The sequence below is a fragment of the Mobula hypostoma genome, chromosome 12 (assembly GCF_963921235.1).
Source record: "Mobula hypostoma chromosome 12, sMobHyp1.1, whole genome shotgun sequence".
Lineage (NCBI taxonomy): Eukaryota > Metazoa > Chordata > Chondrichthyes > Myliobatiformes > Myliobatidae > Mobula > Mobula hypostoma.
In genome coordinates, this window is record NC_086108.1 from 104,335,370 (window position 1) to 104,352,319 (window position 16,950).

Genomic DNA, 16,950 nt, shown 5'->3' on the forward strand with positions numbered 1-16,950 from the left:
GACCTCTTGAAATGAATGCTAACATTGCATTTGTCTTTCTCACCACTGACTCAACCTGCAAGTTAACCTTTAGGGTGTTCTGCACAAGTTAACCTTTAGGGTCAGATTTTTGGATTTTCTCTCCATTTAGAAAATATTCTGTACATTTATTTCTTCTACCAAAGTGCATGACCATGTATTTTCCAACATTGTATTTCATTTGCCACCTTTTTGCCCATTCTCCTAATCTGTCTAAATTCTTCTGCATCCTACCTGTTACCCCAAATTAGGTCTCATCAATATTTATACAACTTCAATATAGATTTTTGGTTAGCCCGCACTTGGAGTATAGTGTGCAGTTCAGGTCACCCTATTATTGGAAGGATGTGGAGGCTTTGGAGAGGGTGCAGAAGAGATTCACCAGGATGTTGTCTGGTTTAGATGGTATGAACTATAAGGAAACAAAAAATACTTTCGGTTCATTTTCTCTGGAGCAGTGGAGGCTGAGGAGAGGTCAGAGAGAACTTTATAAAATTATGAGAGGTAGAGATAAAGTGGAAGTGCTTTTCCCAGGGTTGAAATGTCTAATTTCAGGCTGCTTGCATTTATGTTCAAAAGGGGTGAAGCTTTTTATACAGAGAATGGTCGGTGCCTGGAATGTACTGCAGGGGTGGCAATGGAGGCAAATACAACTAGGGTCATGTGTATGCAGAGAATGGAGGAATATGGACATGTGTAAACAGAAGGGATTAGTTTGGTTAGGTGTTCAATTGCTATTTTAATTGGATCAACACAACATTGTGAGCCGAAAGGCTATACTGTTCTGCGTTCCATGGTTTGTGTGCATCCATACCGTTTACTCTGTGCACTTCAGGCCAGCAAGGAACTTGATTGCACTTTCAAAGACTCAAGGTACATTTATTATCAAAGTTTGTATGCAGTATACAACCCTGAGATTCATCTTCCCATAGAGAGCATCAAAACAAGGAAAGAAAACCACAGAACCCGTTCAAAGAAAAACATCAAACATCCAATGAACAATAAAAAGAGCAAATCGCATAAATGGCAAAAAAATGGGCAAGAAACAGATTATAAAACACCAAACCATTAGTCATCAGAACAGTCCATTATCATCATCATCATCATCATCATCATCATCATCAGGTGCCATGCCCAGTTTGAGCTTTGACTGCCATGGCCCACACAATCCTGTTTCGGGTCAAGTGGATCAATTCATTGGTATTCATTTCCAGTTCTCTGGCTGCTGTCTCCATCATCATTTGTCTTTGTCTTCCTCTTGCTTTCTTCCCTTCAATCTTTCCCATAATTACCGTGCATTCTAACCCCTCTTTCCTAATCACATGTCCAATGAAGTTACATTGCCTTTTCATGATCCCATACATTATTTCTCTTTTTGTGTTTACTCTGTTCATGACATCTTCATTAGATATTCGTTTCGTCCATGATATTCTTTGCATCCTCCTCAAAAACCACATCTATGCTGCTTCAATTCGTTTCCTCATGTTACTAGATATTGTCCAACATTCTGAGCCATATAACGTAACTGGATAAACATAACATTTCAGTACTCTGAGGTGGGTTGTCATGCCTAGTTTAGTATTGGTCAGCATACTCTTCATTCTCGTAAAGGTGTCTTTTGCCATCCCTATTCTTTTGATGTCCATGTCGCACCTGCCATCTGATGTCACCCAGCTTCCTAAGTAGCAAAAGTTCTGTACTTGTTTTGTCTTGCCCATTTATTCTCAGCATGCAGATAGGATTCTCCTCCTTTTTGGATATCACCATACATTCTGTCTCTTTGCAATTGATAGACCCATTTTTTCACTTCCTTCAAAAATTGTATCAATTAGGTTTTGTAGTTCTTCCTCCGTACTTGCAATTAACAGTGTCATCTGCATATCTGAAATTATTGATGTTTTCACCACCAACTTTGAGTCCCAAGATGTCTCTTATTTTTTGTAATATTGTTTCACTGGACACATTAAATAAATCGGGAGAAAACACACCCTTGTCTAACGCCTCTCTTGATTTTCATAAACTGACTCACTTCTCCATCTATTCTTACAGCGGCAGTATGTTCCCAGTACAGATTTTTTGATTAGGCAGAGGTCTTTCGAATCTAGATCTAGAGTTTCCTGTAATATCTCAAATAACGTATTGTGCTTCACTTTATCAAATGCTTTTGTGTAGTCTATAAAACAAACAAACAAATCTTTTTGCACTTGAATAGCTCATTCTGATAGTATCCTTAACATCAATATTGCGTTTCTTATATTTTTGTCTTTCACAAAACACATTGTTCTTTGCCTGTTTCAGCTTGTATCTTACTTTTAGCTCGTGTCATCAAAATTCTTTATAGTATCTTAGTGATATGACTCATTAAACTTATGGTCCTATGTAATTCACATTCTATTGCTCCAGCTTTCTTAGGAAGAGTTATAAATACTGATTTTTTTTTTTTTTTTAATCTCTTCGGTATTTTTCCAGTCTCATAAACGTCATTGATTAAGTCAGTACGTTTTTCAGTTCCATGATCTTCAAGGGCAATAATTTGTTCTATTAATAATTCATCAGGACCTGCTGCCTTTCCTTTCTTCTTGTTGCATTATGAACTTCAGATTTTAAAATACTTGGACATTTAATGTTTTTCTTAATTTCTGGTTTTTCACCTCGATCATCTTCAAACAATTCCTGAATTACTCAATCCCTCTGTCATAATCTCATCTTTTTCCATGATAATAGTACCGTCCTTTTCTTTCAAACATCCACCTGAAGAACAGAGGAGCTTTTTTACCAGTGATATTCTTGATTTGTTGGATCAGTAATAGGGATTCTTTCTATTTGCTCACATTCTAGGTTTAACCATTCTTCTGTGGCTTTTTGAGTTAAGCTTTTAACTTTTTTTTTAATCTAAAGATTTATATTCTATAGGATTTGCTTTCTTCTGTCTCCTTTCTTCCAGTACATTTTTGATTTCATCTGTCATCCATTTATTCTTTTTTAGGAATCACTGACTTTGCTGATTCTACCAAGGCTTCCTTTATAGTTAAATTTCATTTCCACATGATTGCTATCATTTTCAATGGATTCTATTTCTGAACTTTGAAATCTATTCCTTACTTCAATTGTATTGTCTTAAGTTTTCTTCTTTAATTGCAAGTAGTCAAGGGATTGTTCAGGTTTTTGCTTCTTTAGTTTTTTAAGTTTTACTTTTACATGACATACTACTGGGTTATGGTCACAGAACAGTCCAGGTATATTGATTTCAGCTCAGTTCAGTTCAATCTAGCACTGTGTCTTCATTAACTTCAGGCCTGGACAGTCCACCTTAGTGTATATGACAATAAATTAAGCTGAATCTTGAACATTTCTGAATTCAAACCCTTTGATGCCTGGAATTAACTCACACAACCTCCATGATCTGGAGTATTATGTTCATCTCTGATCACCTCATTACAAGAAGGAAGTGGAAGCTGTAGAGAGAGTGCAGAGGAGATTTACTTGGATTAGTTGAGCGAACTAGGGTCTTTCTCTTTGGAGAGAAGGAGGATGGAAGGTGAATTAATAGGGTGTAGAAGGTAATAAGATGCACAGATAGAGTGGAGAACTAGAGACTTCTTTTCCCAGGGCTGAAAGAACATAATTTTAAGGTGGAGGGAGCAAATGTCAGAGGTAGGTTTTTTAACACAGAAATTGGTGGGTGTGTGGAACACACTGTCAGGGGCTGGTGGTAGAGGCAGATATATTAGGGATAGTTAAGAGACTTTTAAACAGGCACATGGAGGAAAGAAAAATGGAGGGCTCTGTGGGAGGGAAGGGTTAATTGATCTTAGAGCAGGTTTAAAGGTCAGCACAACATTGTGGGCTGCAATATAAGTGTCACTAGTGAACTCACGTGCAGGAATCAAGGATGCTTCAGGTATTCAGCTGTGAAGTGGTTCATTTTGGTAGGTCAAATATGATGGCAGAATATAGTATTAATGGTAAGACTCTTGGCAGTGTGGAGGATCAGAGGGATCTTGGGGTCCGAGTCCATAGGACGCTCAAAGCAGCTGTGCAGATTGACTCTGTGGTTAAGAAGGCATACGGCGTATTGGCCTTCATCAATCGTGGGATTGAATTTAGGAGCTGAGAGGTAATGTTGCAGCTATATAGGACCCTGGTCAGACCCCACTTGGAGTACTGTGCTCAGTTCTGGTTGCTTCACTACAGGAAGGACGTGGAAACCATAGAAAGGGTGCAGAGGAGATTTACAAGGATGTTACCTGGATTGGGGAGCATGCCTTATGAAAACGGGTTGAGTGAACTCGGCCTTTTTTCCTTGGAGCGACGGAGGATGAGAGGTGACCTGATAGAGGTGTATAAGATGATGAGAGGCATTGATCATGTGGATAGTCAGAGGCTTTTTCCCAGGGCTGAAATGGCTGCCACAAGAGGGCACAGGTTTAAGGTGCTTGGGAGTAGGTACAGAGGTGATGTCAGGGGTAAGTTTTTCACTCAGAGTGATGGGTGCATGGAATGGGCTGCCGGCAACAGTGGTGGAGGCAGATACGATAGGGTCTTTTAAGAGACTTTTGGATAGGTACATGGAGCTTAGAATAGAGGGCTATGGGTAAGCCTAGTAATTTCTAAGGTAGGGACATGTTTGGCACAAATTTGTGGGCTGAAGGGCCTGTATTGTGCTGTAGGTTTTCTATGTTTCTATACAAATAAAAATAAAAATTGATTACAAAAATTAATTAGGAAATCTAACAAGAGCTCAGGCGAACTGTACAGAACTTGATGAACAGAAATCATTGACAATACACAGAAGAACTTGGTTTAAATTTCACCTGACAAGGAGCCACAGTGACCCAACAAAGAGGAGTTGGCATGTCCCCCCTGAACTACACCCCAGTAAGTTCCAGACATTGACAATACCTTGCTAAGTAAATGATGCCAAACTGAATTAGTGATCAAAACAAAGAGTTCAACAATCCCCAGGATCCGAAATGACACACCTACAAAACAAAGTGGAAAACCTGGAGCCAGTGCAAAGACAAACAACATAAAACTACACAATCCACAAGGACAACGCAGACCCAGACGGTGATGTTGAGAAAATACAGACTACATACTAACTGACAAAAAAAGATGTATTTTTTTAAAAAACTATCCCCGGTTGGGACCTGAAGGGCTTCTGCTGTGGTGCACTGTTCTATGCTTTTTGACATGTGCTGTTTTGTAGTGTTCTGTGAGCACGGTGGGTGTGCCATGTTAGTATTAGAGTGTGTAGTAACACTTGCGGGCTGCCCTCAGTACATCCTTGGGTGCGCTGGCTGTTAGTGCAAATGAGACATTTCTCCGTTGGTTTTGATGTACATGTGGTAAATAAATCTGAATCTAAATAGTCGATGTTCAGTGTTCACACCTCTCTCCTCCTTCAAGGCATTCCTTACAACCTCTGTGCTCAAGTCCATCTTAAGCTCCCCTTTGGGTGTGAGGTCAATTTGTTTGGAACCAACTTTGTACCACATGAAAGTTATCAAGATCAGATTTAATATCATTGGCATATTTCGTGCTATATTTCATTTGGAGCTTGAGGAGATTTGGTATGTCATCCAAGACGCTTTCAGATTTCTACAACTGTACCCTAGAGAGCATTCTAACTGGCTGCATCACTGTCTCGTATGGGGGGGGGGTCACTGCACAGGTTCGAAACAAGCTGCAGAGTGTTATAAACTTAGTCAGCTCCATCATGGGTACTATCCTCTGACTATCCAGGGCACCTTCAAGGACCAACGCCTCAGAAAGTTGGCGTCCATCATTAAAGACCCCCGTCACCCAGGTCATGCCTTGTTCTCATTGCTACCATCAGGAAGGAGGTACAGGAGGCACTCACTCAGCGATTCAGGAACAGTTTCTTCCCCTCTGCCACCTGATTTCTGAATGGACATTGAACATATGAACACTACCTCTACTTTCTTTATTTCTGTTTTTGCATTACTTAGTTAATTTACGTAATTTACATTTTTTTCCTATTATTATGTATCGCAATGTACTGCTGCCACAAAGACAAAATGTCTCACAACATATGCCGTGATATTAAAGTTGATTCTGATTCTAAAATTTGTTGTTTTGCAGCAGCAGTACATTGTAAAATATGATAAAAATAAATTACAAGTACTGTATATATAAAAATAAATTAAATAAGTAGGGCAAACAGGAAAAAAAAAGGTAGCGCGGTGGTGTTCCTGGGTTCATTGTCCATTCAGAATCTAATGGTGGACGGGAAGAAGTTGCTCCTGAACCTCCGAGTGCGTCTCTTAAGGCTCTGCACCTCCGCGGTGATTATATCACTGAGAGGAGAGCATGCCATGGGAGACGGGGGTCCTTAAATGATGGATACGGACTTGTTGAGGCATCCCCTTTTGAAGATGTCCTCGATTCTGGGGAGGCTGGTGCCCCTGATGGATTTGTCTGAGTTTCTAACTTTCCGCAGCTTGCGTTCTTAGAGAAATCCTGTCTCCCGGGGGAAGTGGTGCTCAGCTCGGCCGCGTCACTGGGCGGCGTAGGGAGCAGGATCCAATCCTGGCCGAGGCAGTGCTCTGGACTCCAGCTTAACTCGGCGGGTTCACTGTCCGCACCCACTGGGAGCGGTCGCTGCGAGGAGCAGCATCGGGGTTTTGGACCGCACGGAGCATGCAAGTAAGCATTTAATCTTTTACGGTATGGACGTTTCTGAAAGCCGAATTCAGTTTATATCGACACTAAAACCGCGAGAATTCTGATTAGAACAAGATTGCGGAAACACCGCTTTAGAAACTTCATTTTTAACACATTCGAACTTGTAAAGCGATATATAGATTTCGGATTTAATACGGACGCCTGACCCTGGAACTTCCCGAAGTCGCAGAGATGCGGCTGTTTGCCTTTCTCTATCCTGCTTTCTCCGTGGCGAGAGCTCCCCTCGAATTTACGCACCGCTGTTATGGTCAAGCAGGTGTAATCTGGGGAGCATGTTAATAACCCGAGGAAAGATGGGGCAGTTTTAGGGGGTAGAATTTTTCATTGCAAACCCGGGTCTCGGCAGCTTTGACCGAGATGATGGAGGTTCCATGCAACATGAACAGGGCGGTTGTATCAACACTTGCGCTAAATACTAAATTCTAAATACGCAAATTACCGAAACCAGATTTCCGCATTTCTTCTGCTCCTGTAATTTGTTGTAGCAAATTACCTTGATATTTTTCAAATTTAGCACCTGCTCCGAAGAACCTAACGAGTATATTTTGGGGAAATTTTTATTTTTGCGGTAAGGGCGGGTATGGATTCCCCAATCTGATTTTGTATATGCAGCATAAATGTTCGTATATATAGAAGTATTTTTATATCTAAAAGTATTTAAGCAGCGACTGTCCGTATTCCATTGTTTTTATCCCTCTGCAGAAAGGTGCAGGATTTTATGGTGGACGGGTAGTCGTTAGGAGCTACGTGTGAAAATTCACTGGACCATGAAAACACAGGAGCAGAATTAGGCCATTCGGCCCATCGACTCATATTGATGCAATTATAAAGAAAGAAAGACAGCGGCTATATTTCTTTAGGAGTTTGAGGAAACTTGAGGACCTAATCTGGTCCTAACATATCGATGCAGGTACAAAGAAGGCAAGATAGCGACTACATTTCATTAGGAATTTGAAGGGAATTGGTATGTCAGCAAAAACACTCAAAAACTTCTATACAGTAGATATACCATGGAGAGCATTCTGACAGGCTGCGTCGCTGTCTGGTAAAGGGGAGGGCGCAACTGGCAGGTCCGAAAGAAGCTGCAGAGGGTTGTAAATTTAGTCAGCTCCATCTTGGGTACTAGCCTACAAAGTACCCAAGACATCTTCAAGGAGCGATGTCTCAGAAAGGCAGCGTCCATTATTAAGGACCTCCAGCACCCAGGGCATGCCCTTTTCTCACTGTTACCATCAGGTAGGAGGTACAGAAGCTTGAAGGCACACACTCAGTGATTCAGGAACAGTTTCTTCCCCTCTGCCATCTGATTCCTAAATGGACATTGAATCCTTGGACACTACCTCACTTTTAAAATTATATATTATTTCTGTTTTGAACGATTTTAATCTATTACATATACTGTAATAGATTTACTTACTTTTTCCATTCTATATTATGTATTGCATTGAACTGCTGCTGCTAAGTTAACAAATTTCACGGCACATGCCGGTGATAATAAGCCTGATTCTGGTATGTCACCAAAGACGCTCGCAAATTTCAGATGTACGGCAGGCAGCATTCTAACCTGTTGCATCCTCGTCTGGCATGACGGGTCCACTGCACAGGATCGGGGAAAAAAAACACTGCAGAAATTTGTGAACTCTTCCAGTTCCACCGTGGGCTCGAACCTCCCCAGCATCGAGGAAACCTTCAAAAACCGATACCTCAAAAAGGCGGCATCCATCATTCAGGGCCCACCGACCACGCCCCGTCACCCAGGACACGCCTTGCTCCCATTGTTAATCATCCGGGAGGAGGTGCAGGAGCCTGAAGACACGCACAACACTTGAGGGGCAGCTTCTTCCCGTCCGCCCTCAGATTTCTGAACGGGCAATGAACCCCAAAACACTATTTTGTTTCCCCTCGTTTTGCACTACTTATTGAATTTTCTTTTCTTGTATATACTTATTGTAGTTTATAGTTTTCATTGTTATGTATTGCTGCCGCAGTACAACAAATTGCACCACATTTGGCAGTGATACTAAATCTGAGTCTAAGTCTGCTCCACCATTCCATCATGGCTGATTTATTGTCCTTCTCAACTCCTTTCTCCAGCCTTCTTCCCATAATCTCTGCACCCTTAATTATCAACCTTCACTTTAAATACTGTATACCCAATGAATTGGCCTTCATAGTCATCTCTGGAAATGAATTCCACAGATTCACCACCCTTTAGCTAAAGAAATCCCTCCTCATCCCTGTTCTGAAGGGACGTCCTTTTATTCCGAGGCTGTGCCCTCTGGTCCTAGACACCCCTGCTACAGGAAACATCACCTCCACATTCGCTCTATCTAGGCTATAGGTTTGAATGAGATCCCCCCCCCTCATTCTTCTAAACTTCAATGATTACAGGCTCAGAGCCTCATCTGTTCACACCTTCATTCCCAGGTTCATTCTTGTAAACCTCCACTGGATCTTCTCCAATGCCAGCACAAAAATAGTTGAGTATGGGGCCGAAAGGGTAACAAATCTCTGGAACTCTCTGCATCTGTGCATGGTGGAGCACAAGCCATTAGACAATGTTAAGGTGGAGATTCGATGGATTTCAGTGAGATTCCCCCCCCCCCCCCAATTCTTCTAAACTCCAGCGAGCACAGAGCTATCAAATGCTCTTCGTACGTTAACTCTTCCATTCCGGGATCATTCCTCTGCACCCTCTTCAATCCTATCACATTCTTTCTTAGCCAAGGGACCCGAAATGCTCCTGGTGTAACCAGGATTGTTAAGAGACTGTCTTGAGAGTCTGCAGATGCTGAAATCTGGAGCAACAAACTAACTGCTGGAGGAACTCAGCAGGGTGAGCAGCACCACTGGAGGCAGAGGGCTCTGGCCAAGCCTCAACGTCAGGGATTTAAATTCAGATAATGTAATTAAGGTTGTTATAGCCAGGGGTGGTAATGAGGACAAGCTCCCACTACCTATTAAATGTTCCCAATGGTGTGCGCCTCAAATAGCCTCTAACAACCAAGTCCAGCTCCTGGCCTTCACATGTGGCTTAGCTACTAAGCCCAGCAGAACCATTTCTACTGATAGGAGAAGGGGAAAAGCCAGGTTACTGGTGCCATAAAACCAGTCACTTTGGGCAGATGGGGCTCATTAGCCATGGTCGGCAGCTCATCTAGGAGAAAGAAAACTCTGATGTCAAACCTCCAGTGCTTTGTGGCTATACCCACTCATGGGGAAGGCTCCAGGAGTAAACCCCAAGGGAACGATCCAGTCCCTAAGGCAGTCCTACATTGAGTTCAATGCTGACTGGCAACTCTTGCGATGCTGCTGGTACCAAACTGTATCGGTCTCTGCCGTCCCTTTGGGTTTATCAGATGCGTGGAGAGGGGGAGCTTATTCTCCATATCGTACTGCCCAGGCTTATGTATCGAGATAGCTAGAACGCAATACCTATGGTCAATTCTGACTAATGGAGGCCCTCCTCACGATTAATACAAAATTGGAGCTGAGAACTACTTGTACAGACATCTGACTCACCAATGTCTATTAAGGGTTAGTTGATACCAGAATTCTATTTGAAAATCATTTAAGGGATGTGCTGTATATGTGTCTAAAAATAGATTGAGATATTCTAGCACCTGATGGCACAGCCTCGGGACAGTGAGATGTACAATTAGAACAGACATGAGGAATTTCTTTAGCCTGAGGGTGGTGAATCTATGAAATTTAGTCCCACTTCCCCGCCTTCTCACCATAACCCTTGATGCCCTGGCTACTCAGATACCTATCAATCTCTGCTTTAAATACACCCAATGACTTGGCCCCTACTGCCGCCCGTGGCAACAAATTCCATAGATTCACCACCCTCTGGCTAAAAAAATTTCTTCGCATCTCTGTTTTGAATGGGCGCCCTTCAATCCTTAAGTCATGCCCTCTCGTACTAGACTCCCCCATCATGGGAAACAACTTTACCACATCCACTCTGTCCATGCCTTTCAACATTCGAAATGTTTCTATGAGGTCTCCCCTCATTCTTCTAAACGCCAAGGAATACAGTCCAAGAGCGGACAAACGTTCCTCATATGTTAACCCTCTCATTCCCGGAATCATTCTATTGAATCTTCTTTGTACCCTCTCCATCATCAGCACATCCTTTCTTAAATAAGGAGCCCAAAACTGCCCACAGTACTCCAAGTGAGGTCTCAATAGTGCCTTATAGAGCCTCGACATCACATCCCTGCTCCTATACTCTATTCCTCTAGAAATGAATGCCAACATTGCATTCGCCGCCTTCACCACCGACTCAACCTGGAGGTTAACCTTAAGGGTATCCTGCACAAGGACTCCCAAGTCCCGTTGCATCTCAGAACTTTGAATTCTCACTCCATTTAAATATAGTCTGCCCATTTATTTCTTCTGCCAAAGTGCATAACCATACACTATCCAACATTGTACTTCATTTGCCACTTCTTTGCCCATTCTTCCAATCTATCCAAGTCTCTCTGCAGACTCTCTGTTTCCTCAGCACTACCGGCCCCTCCACCTATCTTTGTATCATCAGCAAACTTAGCCACAAAGCCATCTATTCCATAATCCAAATCATTGATGTACAACTTAAAAAGAAGTGGCTCCAACACGGGCCCCTGTGGAACACCACTGGTAACCGGCAGAAACCAGAATAGGATCCCTTTATTTCCACTCTGTTTCCTGCCAATCAGCCAACGCGCTATCCACGTATGTAACTTTCCCGTAATTCCATGGGCTCTGATCTTGTTAAGTAGCCTCATGTGTGGCACCTTGTCAAAGGCCTTCTGAAACTACGCAAGCTTGCTCTGCAATTCAACACAGAACTGTTATATTGACTTAATCACATTCCTGGCTGAGCCCCTCATCCCCTGATCACCTTAAGGTCCAAAGTCAAAGTAAATTTCTTTGTCGAAGTTCATAAATATTACCACATAGTACCTTGGGATTCATATTCTTGTAGGGATTTACAGGAAAATAAAGAAATGCAATAGAATCTGTGGAATTCATTGCCACAAATGACTGTGGAGGCCAAGTATATTGGGTATATTTAAAGCAGTGGTTGGTAGGATCATGATTAGCAAGAGCATCAATGGTTACGGGGAGAAGGCAGGAGAAGACGTTGATGGGGATAATAAATCAGCCACGATGGAATAGTGGGCCAGACTCGATGGGCTGATTCTGCTCCTTTGTCTTATGGCCTTGTGGTCTAATGGAGGGTCTAGAAAAGATGGGTTTAGCAATGAGGGATTTTACCAACAGATTTAAAAGAAAATAAATAATGAGTTGTTGAGTCCATTGTTTGTGGAACCACAAATGAGAGAAAATCTGCAGGTGCTGAAAATTCAAGCAACACACATGCTGGAGGAACTCAGCAGGCCAGGCAGCATCTATGGAAAAGAGCAAACAGTTGATGTTTTGGTCCAGAGTAAGAAGATACACTGCTTGCTCTGACCTCATCTTTTTTTTTCCAGTCCTGGTGAAGAGTCTTGGCCCAAAATGTCAACTGCTTGCTCTTTTCCATAGATGCTGCCTGGACTGCTGAGTTCCTCCAGCATTTTGAGTGTGTTGCATAGGTTGTGGAATCAGCTCAGTGCTGCGGGGAGTAAAGTTGTCTATGTCGGTTCTGGAGTCTGATGGTTGAGGGGTGATCACTGTTCTTGAACCTGTGGTGTGGGACTTAAATCTGCTCTACCTCCTGCCCAACGGTAGTGGCAAGAAGAGAACATGGCCTGGATGATGGATGCTGCTTTCTTGTGGCATTGCTCCTTGTAAATGTGCTCAGTGGTGGGAAGGGCTTTGTCTGTGATGGACTGTGCTGTGCCAATCAATTTCTGTAAACTTTTCCATTCCTGGGCATTGATGTCTCCATACCAGAGCGTGATGCAATCTGTTGGGATACTCTCCAGTGTGCAACAACAGAAGTGTGTTAGAGTTTTTGGTGACTTGGTGAATCTACACAAACTTCTAGTAGACGGACTGCTCTGGCTTTTTGTAATGGGGCTTGCATGCCGGTACCAGGACAGATCCTCTGCTACGATAATGCTGAGGAATTTAAAGTTACTGACCTTCTCCACCTCTGACCCCCTAATGAGGACTAGGCATGTATCAACCTCCATCTTGGATCTTTGGCTGGCCAGAACTCTTTCAGTTCTGAGTGTTTACAAAGCTCCGAGCATGGAAACTTCCCAATTCCTGCTCTTAGCGGCTAGATGCTTTAATGCAAGTAAGTGTAAAGTTTCAGTTATGAGGAGGGGTTGGATGGGCTGAGCTTGTTTTCTTTGTAGTGGATTTCTGAACCCATAAATACCATCTCACTATTTCTCCTGGCACAATTTATTAGTTTTCATAACTTGTAGTAATTTGGAGGACTGCACTGAACTGCTGCTGCTGCAAAACAACGAATTCCACGATATATGTCAGTAATAATGAATGTGATTCTTCCTCTGCCAGTACTCTTGGCAGTGTGTTCCGTCCACGTTGCCCCCCCAATACTTCCCTTTAATCATCTTAAAATTATGTCTGCTCATAAAAGCTATTTCCACCCTGGAGTAAGTCTTAAGCTGTCCACTCAAAAAATGCCTCTTTTCTTGTTATATGTCACCTCTTATCCTCCCTTGCTCCGAAGAGGAAAAAGCTCCAGCTTGCTTAACATCTCCTCATAAGGCATGGTCTCTAATCCAAGTATTTTCCTGGAAAATCTCCTCTGCATCCTCTCTAAAGCTTCCACATCCTTCCTATAAGGAAGCAACCAGAAATGAACACAATACTTCGTGGTCTAACAAGAGTGTTATAGAGCTGCAATCTATCCTCTTTGCTTCATGACTCTTGAACCAAAGGGGTAACTTCACTAGCCCCACCATTAAAATGTTCCAATAACTTATGGACTCACTTTCAAGGAATCTTCATATCATGGTCTTGATATTGATTCCTTACTTAATATTGTTTATTTTTTAAAAACCTCTCATCCTCCTTTGTTCCAAAGAAAAAAGCCCTAGTTCACTCAACTATCTTCATGAGATATGCTTTCTAATCCGGGCAGTATCCTGGTAAATCTCCTCTGCATCCTTTCTAAAGCTTCCAGATCCTTCCTGTAAGGAGACGACTAGAACTGAACACAATATACCAATGAATAAATAATCATTAAAATAAATTGCTAATTGCCAGCACAGATCCTTGTGGTGTGAGACTAATAGCTTATGTTAACCTGAAAACAATTTTATTTTGAAACATTACATAGAACATAAGAAATAGGAGCAGGAGTAGGCCATCTGGCCCATCGAACCTGCCCTGCCATTCATTAAGATCATGGCTGATCTGTTTGTAAACTCAGCTCCATCTACCTGCCTTTTTCCCCAAAACCCTTAATTACCCTACTATGTAAAAATCTATCTCACTGTATCTTAAATATATTTCGTGAAGAAGCCTCAACTACTTCCCTGGGTAGATAATTCCACAGATTCACCAGTCTCTGGGGAAAAATAGTTTCTCCCCATCTCCGTCCTAAATCTTCTCCCCTGTATCTTGAGGCAATGTCCCCTAGTTCTAGTCTCACCTACCAATGGGAACAACTTTCCTATTTCTACCTTTCAAAATTTTGTATGTTTCTATAAGATCCCCTCTCATTCTTCTGAATTCCAGAGAGTATAGTCCCAGGCGACTCAATCTCTCCTCATAGGTTAACCCCTTCATCCCTGGAATCAACCTGGTGAACCTCCTCTGCACTGCCTCCAAAGCCAGTCTATCCTTCCTCAAGTATTAGGGGAGTGTAAATTGTCTTGAGTAGGTCAGGCAGCACCTGCGGGAAGAGAAACTGTTGATGTTTTAGGTCCATGACTCTTCATCACTGCTGTAAGCAGAATCAGGTAAAATATCACCAGCACGTGTCATGAAATTAGTTGACTTTGTGGCAGCAGTAAAATGCAACACATAATAATAGAGAAAAAACTGTTAATTACAATATTTATTTATAAAATTGTTAAATTTAATAGGTAGTGCAAAAATAGAAATAAAAAAAAAGTAGTGAAGTAGTGTTCATAGGTTCAATGTCATTTTAGAAATCGGCAGAGGGGAAGAAGCTGTTCCTAAATTGTTGAATGTGTGCCTTCGGACTTCTGTACCTCCTCCCTGATGGTAGCAATGAGAACAAGGCATGACTGGGGTGATGGTGCTCCTTAATGATGGATGTCGCCTCTTTGAGGCATCGCTCCTTGAAGATGACCTGGATACTTGGGACGCTAGTGCCCATGATGGAGCTGACTAAATTTACGACTCTCTGCAGCTTATTTTGATCCTGTGCAGTGCCCCCTTCCCCATACCAGGCAGTGATGCAGCCAGTTAAAATGCTGACCACGATACATCCGTAGATTTCCAGCACCTGTTTTTTTTTTAATATTGCAGTCTGTTGTGGGTCCATACCTGATGGAGTTGAATATCTGGCAGGTTAACAACCCTTTCCCATCTGCCTATCACCTGGATCCACCTATTACCTGCCAGCTCTCGCTCTACCCTTTAATTCACTTTTTTTTTACAGAGAGAAATGTGGGTGCTGGTAGAGGAAGATAAAGCCTTTTAAGAGATGTTTAGATGGTGTGACCAGGTGGAGATATGTCTGTACTCAGGAGGTGTAATGTGCTCTTTCCCTCCTCTAGCCTGCAGGTCACTGTTGGGCAAGGTGTAGCATCTACTTAGCCCTCCAATCAGGGTCATGTGAAGCCATGGCAACAGCTGGTGGAAGGTCGTACGAGCAGCTGGTGCATGTCACAAGTCCTGGTTATGCGACCACTGACACCAGGCAATCTCTGAAGAGTATTGACAATGGCTCGGGTTACCCATCTTGTAAAGACACTGCCCTGAAGAAGCAAATGACAAACCACTTCTTTAGAAAATTTGCCAAGAACAATAATGGCCATGGACCATGATCGGCCTCGTCATGTGACACGGCACATGATGATGATGATGATAGTTGTAGCCTGGGGAAACGTACACACCCAGGACAACAAAGACTCTTTCGGGTTTTAATTCCTTTAACTGTTTTAGATGTTTAAGTACCAGAAGAGGGTGGCGAAACCAAACGAAAGAATTTACAATCAGTTCTTGCCGTCACAATCTCAGTTTAACTTTCGATCCACACCCTTGTGTGTGGACAGAATTACGTATGCAGTATAAAAGTACCAGAACTATACGGTAGTGGCAATCTTTTCCTCACCATGCCCAGCCTCGGGCGGAACTCAATTCCAACGCCCCAAAGCGTCTTCAGCAGAAAGCAAGCTGGTCTTCCCACTATCCCGTCTCCCTTAAAGGCACAGACAGCTATTCTAGCATTACCCGGATGGCTGCCTAAGTACACTTTTAACGATAATGAATAAGATCCGACGGTCACCCGGTTACATCCTCCCTTGCATTCGAGTAATCGTCCTCGATTACTCGCTCACTACAAGGGTACTTTTAACCTCCTTAACTGCTTCTCTAAAGAGAACTGAACTGAGACTAGCCAGTCATGTCTCCGGTCCACCATCTGTTCTTGACCCAGCAGAGCATCCACGGGCAAGTGGGGATCCACCCCAAACAGCTGATAGTAAGGTGAATACCCGGTGGTTGCGTGAGGTGTCGCATTATACGCATACACCAACTCGGGTAGATATTCTGGCCATCTGCGCTGCTTTTCTGGAGGCAACGTACGCAACAAATCGCGCATCGTCCTGTTGAAACGCTCACACTGCGCGTCTCCAGTAGGATGATGGGGTGGAGTACAGCTCTCCTTTACCCCGTATAGTTTGCAAAGCTCCGCTCTGACCTCACTTTCGGAGTTACGGCCCTGGTCAGAATGCAATCTCTCAGGAACACCGTACTTCATGAACCATTCCCTCAAGAGCACCCTTGCTGTGGTATCCGCCTTTTGATCTCGAGTCGGAAATGCTTGGGTGAATTTAGTGAAAACGTCCGTGACCACTAAGACATTCTCATGCCCGTCACTTGCCGGCTCCAACACAGTGAAATCTACAGTTACAACTTCAAGCAGCCGGGAAACCAGAAATGACTTCATGGGGGGGACGGATCCTCGGCTGCGGCATCTTAGTTAGCACACAATGTGGACAATTTTTGACCCACCGTGCCACATCCTCGTGTACGCCCACCCAAGAACATCGACTTCTCAACAACTGCAGAGTACATTCTATGCCTTGATGGCCCATAGAGTCATGTACATATAACACT

At 42.9% G+C, this 16,950-nt stretch overlaps 1 protein-coding gene across 1 annotated transcript in view; it reads left to right on the top strand.

Moving 5' to 3' along the window:
• Window positions 1-6,642: 6,642 nt before the first annotated feature.
• Window positions 6,643-16,950, top strand: part of ptgfr (prostaglandin F receptor (FP)) — a 50,692-nt gene continuing 40,384 nt past the window's right edge. The window contains exon 1 of the mRNA XM_063065059.1: window positions 6,643-6,687. The gene's annotated coding sequence lies outside the window, so the exon portion shown is untranslated. The remainder of the gene's footprint in view (window positions 6,688-16,950) is intronic.